At 41.1% G+C, this 9,080-nt stretch overlaps 1 protein-coding gene across 1 annotated transcript in view; it reads left to right on the top strand.

Moving 5' to 3' along the window:
- The window catches only part of bphl (biphenyl hydrolase like), a 106,858-nt gene that overhangs the window by 49,398 nt on the left and 48,380 nt on the right, over positions 1 to 9,080 (top strand). The gene's annotated exons all lie outside the window — the stretch shown is intronic.

A 9,080-nucleotide genomic window follows, 5' to 3' on the forward strand; every position in this document is an offset into this window, starting at 1 on the left:
GATGAGAGCCTAGCTTAGCATAGCTTTGCACAAAGGCTGGAAAAACATACGCGTAAGATTTTAAACCACATCAATTAAAAGGTTATGTCTCATTTGTTTAATCTGAACGCAAAATGAAATATAGAAATGAGATATTATGGGTTTTTTTTAATGCGCTTTAGCCCACATGTTGCTAACATAGAGGTGTCGGAGCTTCAGCACCACCTGTTGGACATTTGTAACAGGCAGAGCTGCTGCACATGATCCATTCAGTTAAAAGGGGAGAATAAAAAGAGGACACCTTTTAATTTATCCATTGGCTATATGTTTCCAGTCTTTATGCTGCTAAGCTATCGGCTAAACGACCTCAAGCTCCAGCGATAAAAACCTCCTAGAGCTGTTCAGCTGTGGTGAGATCTGACAGTGATTTGAGTGTTTTGTTTTTTTTCAGACCATTTTCATGCCGTTTTACTTTGCTCCATGTTTTGACCAAGGCCACTCAGACTGCAGACAGAGGATCTCGTTTTGTTATGACTCACGCTGCTGTGAATTTATCCAACCTGACTGAAAACCCCGAAGCGCTCACACAAAATATGAACAAGGGTTTATTTCCATAAGTGTCGCAGCAGTTGCAGTTCCCCTATATCGATGCATGTGATGTCATCCTGTCATCCTTACAGATATTAACCACAGTGACTTTCATATCTGCCTTTACATCTCTTTAAATTATTTTATTTTCCTGCACAGCTCCAACTGCTTTTCTGATTGCAATGACATTATGAATTTGAGGAAACCAAAACCTAACTAGAAGTCTCTAATGTAATTGTCCACCACATATAATTAACGCTGCCATGGCCCTTTAAGTTCCCTAAATGAAGTTACAGTTCCTCCGTCAGGCCCGGGGTGAAAGACTTCCTCTGTGTACGAGGAGGTGGAGCTGCATCATTTGTCTCCAGGAGACCATTGACCCAGATTGGTTCAGGTGTAACATGACAGTTCTCCAATGGCCCCTCCCTCCCTCCCATCCACCCCCCACCCCCTACCCCCTTCCCCTACTCCCTGGCTCTGTCTCCAAACCCCCAAGGGACGTATCCATGTCAGCCTGCTGCACAGGTAAACCACTATCTGTGGATCAGTGAGCCACAGCAGCCTGCAGCCTGCTCCCCTGTCTCACGCCGACTTCACCCTGACAGCCAGATGCACCGTTTGCACAATATTCACATTTATTAGATACATCACCTGTGGCTTTACAGTATATATATTTACAAACACTTCACATGTGCAGCTTCATGCTAATATCACACAAACCTGAACAGAAACAGTGGAGACAGAGAGAGGAGGCAGCCATGTTTGAACTCAGCACAGCACAGGTCGTCTCTCTCTCTCTCTCTCTCTTTCTCACCGTTTCCCTGCACAATCATCTCTTTTTTCATCTCTGATGCAAACGGCCCGAGGCGGTGAATGAATCTTGTCTTTGTCTTACATCCCCTCTTACACGCTCACCTGCACAGGTGCAAAGTCATGACAGGAATAAAAGCCTCTCTTTCTTTCTTTCTTTCTTTTCTTCCTTCCTTTCTCTTTCTCTATCCTCGATTCAGCTCTGAATTAATAATTCACAGCCGTCAAAGCCTCCAGAATAAATGTCCCTACTCTTCCCTTTTATATGACTGTGTGTGTGTGTGTGTGTGTGTGTGTGTGTGTGTGCATGTGTGTGTGCATGTGTGTGTCTTCTTTTGGTATCTAGTTGCTACGTACCCAGCTCCACCCACTCCTCCACCACAGCGTCAGTATCAGTACATTTAAAGTGTGTGCAAATAGTGTATACAAAACAAATATAGATGACACATGGAGGACGGAGGATGGAGGATATTTACAGGCCCATAAAAAAAGAAAAAACATACATGAAAAACAAACAAAAAAACTCATTTTAGCTTTTTTCTTTTAATCATTTTTATGGCATTAATTTTGTTGATATTCATTGAACTCAAACTGAAACACATCTATTATTACGGGTAATACTTACTTTCTTTCATTAAGATTAAGATGCTTTATTGTCATTGTATATCATACAACGAAATTTCCATTTGAGGGCATTCCCAGATACCCATAGCAGTATTTAAAATAATGGGGATAAGACACACAGGCAGAGAGATGAGTTGTAATGAAGGTCAAAAACAAACGAGTTTCACATAAATTATTATAAAAACAGTAAAAATAGGTAAGTCAAAGGTCAGTCACTTTGATTTAATCATCTCACACAGAGAGGCAGTTCAAAGGGTTGTACATGACATTTGACTGACATTAAAAATTGTAAATAATGTAATAAAATATTATAAGAATTCAATAATATGACACAAAACACATGTGAAAGTTAAACCTGATAAGAGATCAGAAAAAATGTAGATTAAATAAAGAGATTCAACACTGTTGCATCAATCACCTTGTGTGTTGTCGTCTGTCTGAGCTACCGAATCTCAGTTGTGAACCGACTTGAGACTTATATTATATTTGTTTAAGAGCTGAATCACCTGTCACTCACCAAATCCACGCTTAACCAGGATCTGTACAGGTGAGGTGTGTCATGGGCGTGAGAACAGTAGAGAGCAGCAAGTGCAAAACGCTCCTCAGCCTGCACAGATTGTTTAAATCAATACAAAAGCATTTTAAAGAAATAGTAATTAGGATTTTTTGGGGATACAGTTGTCAAGAGTTTAGATAAGAAGACTGATACCACACCATGCTCATGTGCCACAACATAAAGTATAAAGCTACAGACAGTAGTCAATTAGCTTTCCAAAATGTACTGTATACGCCCCGTTTTCATTTACAGTTCTTCGTGCTTGGCATAAATAAAAACTAACATTTTTATTTATGACAATTAGTCTGTGCTAAACATCTAAACATTTCTTAGGTAAACTAAAGAATCTTCTTTATTCACAAATGTAGGAGGATATTCACAGGCCCATTAAAAAAATAGAAATTAAAAGAAAAAACATAAATGAAACACAAATAAAACACTTGTTTTTTCCTCTTTACTACTTACACTAAAGGAAAGGAAAGAAACTTCTTAACTTTACTTCCTTATAAATGGAAATCTTTATCCTTGCACCACCTACATATGCTGGTGCACACATGGATGATAACCATGACCTGTCATTAGTCCTGGGCAGACAGGAGACACCCAGGGGCCCCACCCAGTGCACCAGTACAAGTACATAACCTGTTCTGTCCTTTCATCTGCATGTGAACTTATATTAACCACACAGTAATTAACCTGGCAGATATTAGTTGTTGTTTTTTGCCTATGTGTATGTGTGTGTGAACCACAACAACCAAGTCTTAATTTATCTGATTCATTAAGTCGTGATCAAGCCAAGATTACGCAGCACACATAAGTTTAATGATCAACAGATAAAAATGTCTTCAATTTAATTATATCATATCTCAGTGAGCTGCTAGTTGTAAATAAAATAAAACAATAAAAAAAAGTGTTTTATGGACATGTTCTACATTTCCAGTCATATAGTGCTGAGAACAATGACAGATGAGCCGCCACACCCTGAGCACCAAGACGTATCTTCGTTCCTACTCATCAAGACTTTAATCCTTGTGCAGAGCGGCTGAAAACTTTCCCTTGACGCACACACACACATGCAGACTGACAATGCCAAGTACCTGACAAGACGAGACAGCCCCTCAGACGGTAGAAAAAAACAAAACAAAACAATTAAAACGCTCCTCCTCCTCCTACAGGCCTGTCGGAGTGAAAGGTGATGAGCTGTCTGTACTTGCAGCGAGGCCGCCTGAGTCAGCACAACACCGCTAACATCAGCAGATATTCCAGATGTGCTTTTGTCTATGTGTGTGTTTGTGTCTAGGTGTGTGTATATTGGGGGGAGGGGAGGGGGGGGGGGGTCATTTGATAGTGGCATTAATTCCCGGCACTCCTCCCTTGATTCCTTCAGTCCTTGGGTGTGTCTGTGGGTGTGGACCTGTCTTCTTCCCCTTTAGCTCACAGGTGGAATGAGGCCAAACTCAAGATGATCACAGGGCGTTGAAAATGATCAACGCTGACTTGAATTGGTCTGACGACTCCACCAGAACAAATCCAGGTGTTTCGGTCTTTGTAATTTGAGAATTTTTAAATCATGCACAGACACAGACTGAAGCAGATGTTAATTCACAGGAGTGGTGACAGTTGACATGTTTTAGCCTATAGCGAAACCTCCTCGGGGCTTTTAGCTTGTGACCCTTCAAAATGAAGAAACACCCATTTATAACCCTATAGTACCTGTGATTCAAAATCAATTCATTTATCAACATAAGCAGTTTTGGAGGTAAATTATCAAGTATTTCAGCAAAAATACTGGATGTTAGAACTTGCTTCTGTCCTGGTTTGGTCTCCACTATTTAAAGAGGAACTATTCTATAGATAAGGTAGAGTCTGGAGTTTTGTTCATTGCAATTTGTAAACAAAACATTCAAACTGGGCCCCTCCTCTCGGGCTCAACTGTGTAGCCTCCTGCCCCTGACAGCAACAGTTGTCAGGACCGTAAGGGCCGAGATAAACTTGCTGTTAAGCTTATGCAAGCGCATCATGGCTGCCACGCGTATCCTGCGTCGCGTCACCTCGCGTCGATATGTGCGTTCAGTCGCAGCCGACGCATCAAACGGACGCAGATTACGTGTGGCAGCCATGATGCGCTCGCGTATGCGTAGTTTACAGCAAGTATAACGAGGGCTTAAAGGAAAGGAAATACAGTCTGAGTGAAGCGCTGGAGCCGTGGGCCGATAGCTGCCCATCACCAACAACGGAAGCCTCCGTGTTATGTTGTTATGCCGTTGTGGTGAGCTGGGAAGACGGTGTTAGCGGCGGATGCTAACTGCTACCGCTAGCCGAAGTTAATATCGAGCTAGCTCCCCACAACTGTCCTCATACTTGTTACCAGTCGAGGCTTTAGTTGTCGGTGACGGTCAGGAATCGGTCCGTGGCTCCAGTGCTTCACTCAGACTGTATTTCTTTTTCTTTACGGTCCTGACTGCTGCTGCTGAGAGACAGACATGTGCTAGCACTGGCTAACATCCGGGACAGCTAGCGGGGCTAGCAGCCCTGAGCCCTCCTACTCTGCTGCATGTAGCTTCACCTGAGCTCCGTCATTGGCTGGAGAGAAAACACAGACTCTCTCACTCTCCACCCAGAAACGACCCTGTGCACAACAAAACAAAGCAAAAGACCAAAATACAGGCAGGGGGAGGGGGCGCTGCAGACACAGCCACCACCACACAGGACTAGAAGCCCAAAGGTGATGATTAAGACGGATTTCATTTGTATAAGTCTAGCGTTTATTTTTGGTTACAAAACTCCAGACTCAACCTTTAAGCAGTTTCAGAGTAATTGTGATGGTTAAATGACTTATTACAGGGAGAATAGAGGCTCTCTGTCTTCCACCTATAGCATCTCTTGGCCCGAAAACCAACCTTGCAAGATCAGTGCATCCCTCGGCGCCACCGCAACATAAACATGCCCCGTAACCCATAATCTCTTACGATAAGACTACACAAATACACACATTGTAATATATAGCGTTATCCACCACTCCATGGATTGTCTTCTCGCCAGCTCCATTGAAAACAAACAGCCAAAAGGCGACCGGACTGGCATAGCTGTCCTTTTAGCAGTTAGTGCACAGATCTGATCAACTCTTTGAAGAGATTATAACCTGATATCCAGCTCCTTATAGCTGGTGCAGAAAGATTTGAGATTACACAGACCAGTGAGTCTTGTTGTATTGGTCTCCCTGAGTGATAAAACACCCAAAAAGCAGCCGAGACATTAAGATATTAAAGAATAAATGACTTTCTTAGATATGAGACTTGAAGTAAAGGGCCTGATGTTGGAATTGATCCAGATTTAAAGCACTTTATTTGCTTATTTCAATTAGATTTTAGCCCTGGATCAGATTCTACGTCAAGATTTTTAATGCTAATGCTCCACCATATTTTCATTTCCTGCCTCTGAGCCTGACAAATAAGAGAGAGCTACTGCGCACACACACTGTGTAAAATATCTCAGGCAGCCTTTGAAACTCATTAAAATGTGCAAGCCTTATCCTGTCTCCCAAAATCAGGAATGAAAGGAGTTGAGAGAGGGTGGGAACAGATGGGACTACGCCTCAGATACACACCCTGAAAAAATTATTTAACTCATTCAACGAGAGGGAGGATTAAAAAAAGAGAGACTCATACAAACTCAGCTCATGTGGTGAATTCAGTGGTTTATCAGGAGTTATGTAAGGCCTCCATGCAGCAGGTTATACCCATAACAACCCTCACACCCTGAGTTCAAGTTCAATGCTTCATCATAGTAGGTGACACCCTAATCTTCAGAGCGAGTACTTCAAAAAATGCTTTTGGCATTAGTGTGTAGCTGTGTGGGTAAACGCACAAGCAAAGGCGTGTTCTTGAATGTCATCGCCACAGGGAAAAACACAAAGGTGAGGTGGGACTTTTTTCTTCTCTCTCTCTCTTTCTCTGAGAAAAATGTTGGAGCAGTTTATTACCAACCTGAGTGCATGACTCATATAAAGGCGAGCATTCAGGAGCTCCGATACTAAAGTCAGTACTAATAAAAGAGTATCAGTGAGCAGAGCGCCTGGATTCACCACTGTATCCCATAATATGAGCGTTCCCCTGCACCCAGTCACACCGCACCACCAGATCTGCAATTATACTGACTGATGGAAAACAACTGTTGGCAGTAAATCACATAGAAAACACTCCATAATAAGTCCGTTCCCTGCTATTTTTTGTAGCTGCACTCGTGCATGCTCGTACAAATAACTCACAATTGCACACACACATGCTACATTCCTCAATATCTGCAGAGTTTATTAGGTGGCACGGTGGTGCAGGGAGACCATCCGTGAATTGTCTGCATGCAGGGTCTGCGCTCAAGCTCTTGGCAAACACAGTTATTGTTTTTTTGGTTTTTTTAAATACTGTCACTCTTTAAGCCTGTGGTGTCGTGTTGCATCAAAGTCAATAGTACAAACTGCACAACCGGTGAGCTGTGCAAAGGCATGTTCCTTATGTAAGACAAGATCAGTCTTGATACATAAACAGCCAAAAACACCAACAGGATGTGTTGCTGCTGGGATTTCATCTTTGTCCTCTGACTTCTTCTCGTCTTGCTTTGAGATTTTTTTTTTTTTTTTTTTTTTTAATCACGTTGCTGTTCTGGCCACAGAAAAAAAAAAAATTAGATAAAAAAAAATTCCCATGACAGCATCTTGATCAAATGTAGGTCATGCCAAATGACATTATGCAAATTTTGTACGAGGTCACCCAAGAACACTGACACTTTGAGCCAAGTGCATTGGGAATGTTTACAAGCTCATTTAATATTTACCATGCATATTAGCATGCTGCTAACATTTGCTAATCATCAGTTAACACAAGGGGTAACTAAAGATCACAATGAGTTTTTACAGGTATCAAAAATAGAAGAATGCCCGTGCACAGCAGAAGTCAATGTGCTGTGGCAAAAGTATATCCATGTAAAGAAAAACTACACACAAGACAGGATTTTGAAAGAGGATCAAGATTTAAATGAGCAATGCGTTTCACTTACAGCTTCAGGCTCATACTGAGCACAGGAAGGCAGTGGCTTAAACAGGAAACAGCACATATATAATTGAACAAACAAAGAAAATGCATACAATATTTGTTTCAATGGAAAAATTAGTAGTGAATAGTTATTACAGGTATTTGATCATAAACCAAAATATTATTTTGACATAGCTTCACTGTCTCATGTTGTCTAATGCTATAACATGGATAAAGACAAGGATAGTGCATGTATTGTGATGCTGCTCACTTCTTTACTCGGCAGATACAAGATACAAAACTTTGCATTTGCTGCAAAGACCATGAAAACAGGAGCTTGTGAATTTGCATACGAATCGTCCTACAAGCTCCTGAAGTCTGTGGTGGTTTCATATTTGACATCTCATCAATTCTCAGCACTGGATATTAAGTGAAAGTTTCCTCAGTGCCAGTTTATTTCTGTCTGTGCAACAAGGTCACGGAGGTTGCAGAAAGACAAACAATGATCCCTGTTGAAAGTGGTCAAGGACACTGCATGTTGTTGTGTGTGCATGCTCAAAGTCAGAAAAAAAGAGACTTTACACATATGAAACATGCTGCAATGAACCAACTCATAACCCATAACAATGAACGTGATTGATTTATATAAAACAAAATTACCTCAAGGCACTTTTCATGGAAAGCAGGTCCAGGCAGTAGCTACTACTGCTACTACTACTACTACTCTTTAGTACCATTGAGGTAAATGTGCCACAAAATGAATATAAGGTAAAACAAATGATTTAAATGAGTCAAACAGTCTGAATGAAGCATAATCAGGGCTGTTTGCATAAGTTTATCTTGGTCCATTGACGGCGTGTGAACAGGGAAATTGTGGTTTTCAATCATCTCAGAAAAGTGATTAAAAATGCAACCATAGCTGCTGCCGTTCAAACGCGACTGTCAAACTAGTTTTTCCTGTATGTTCCACCCATTGGCTGCAGGCAAGCATTCAAATTGTGTGAATGTGCATGTGTGTGTGTGTGTGTGTGTGTGTGTGTGTGTGTGTAGCCTGCATGTAGAAGAGACAGAAAGGTCAGAGGGTGTGTAAGGAGAAAATTAAAGATTTGAAAAATGCTTATGAAGGAGAGACTGAGATGCAGCTCGGTGGCTGTTTCCAAATAAAACGAAACCTAACTGCAGGTGGATGTTTCACCTCTGTCCAGCTGTTTTCCTCGAAGCTACTTCACAACTGTCAGCTGCAATTCTGCCTAACACTGCAGGAGTTAATTTGTGTTTCAAGCAAAAGCAAGTAATAAGAAAAAGCAATATACCCTATCTTAAGGCATGTTACATTAAAAAAGCAACTTATTTCCAAAAATGTATTTAAAATAGTTTTAGTTAGATATTTTCAAATTATAAGACATTTGATGCATTAACTATATGTTGTGTATTTCTGTTCTGCTATCAGTTAATATTTATATTTTTCCTATCTGCAAATATATGTTGTGCACTCC

The sequence above is a fragment of the Trachurus trachurus genome, assembly GCF_905171665.1.
Source record: "Trachurus trachurus genome assembly, chromosome: 4".
NCBI classification, from domain to species: domain Eukaryota; kingdom Metazoa; phylum Chordata; class Actinopteri; order Carangiformes; family Carangidae; genus Trachurus; species Trachurus trachurus.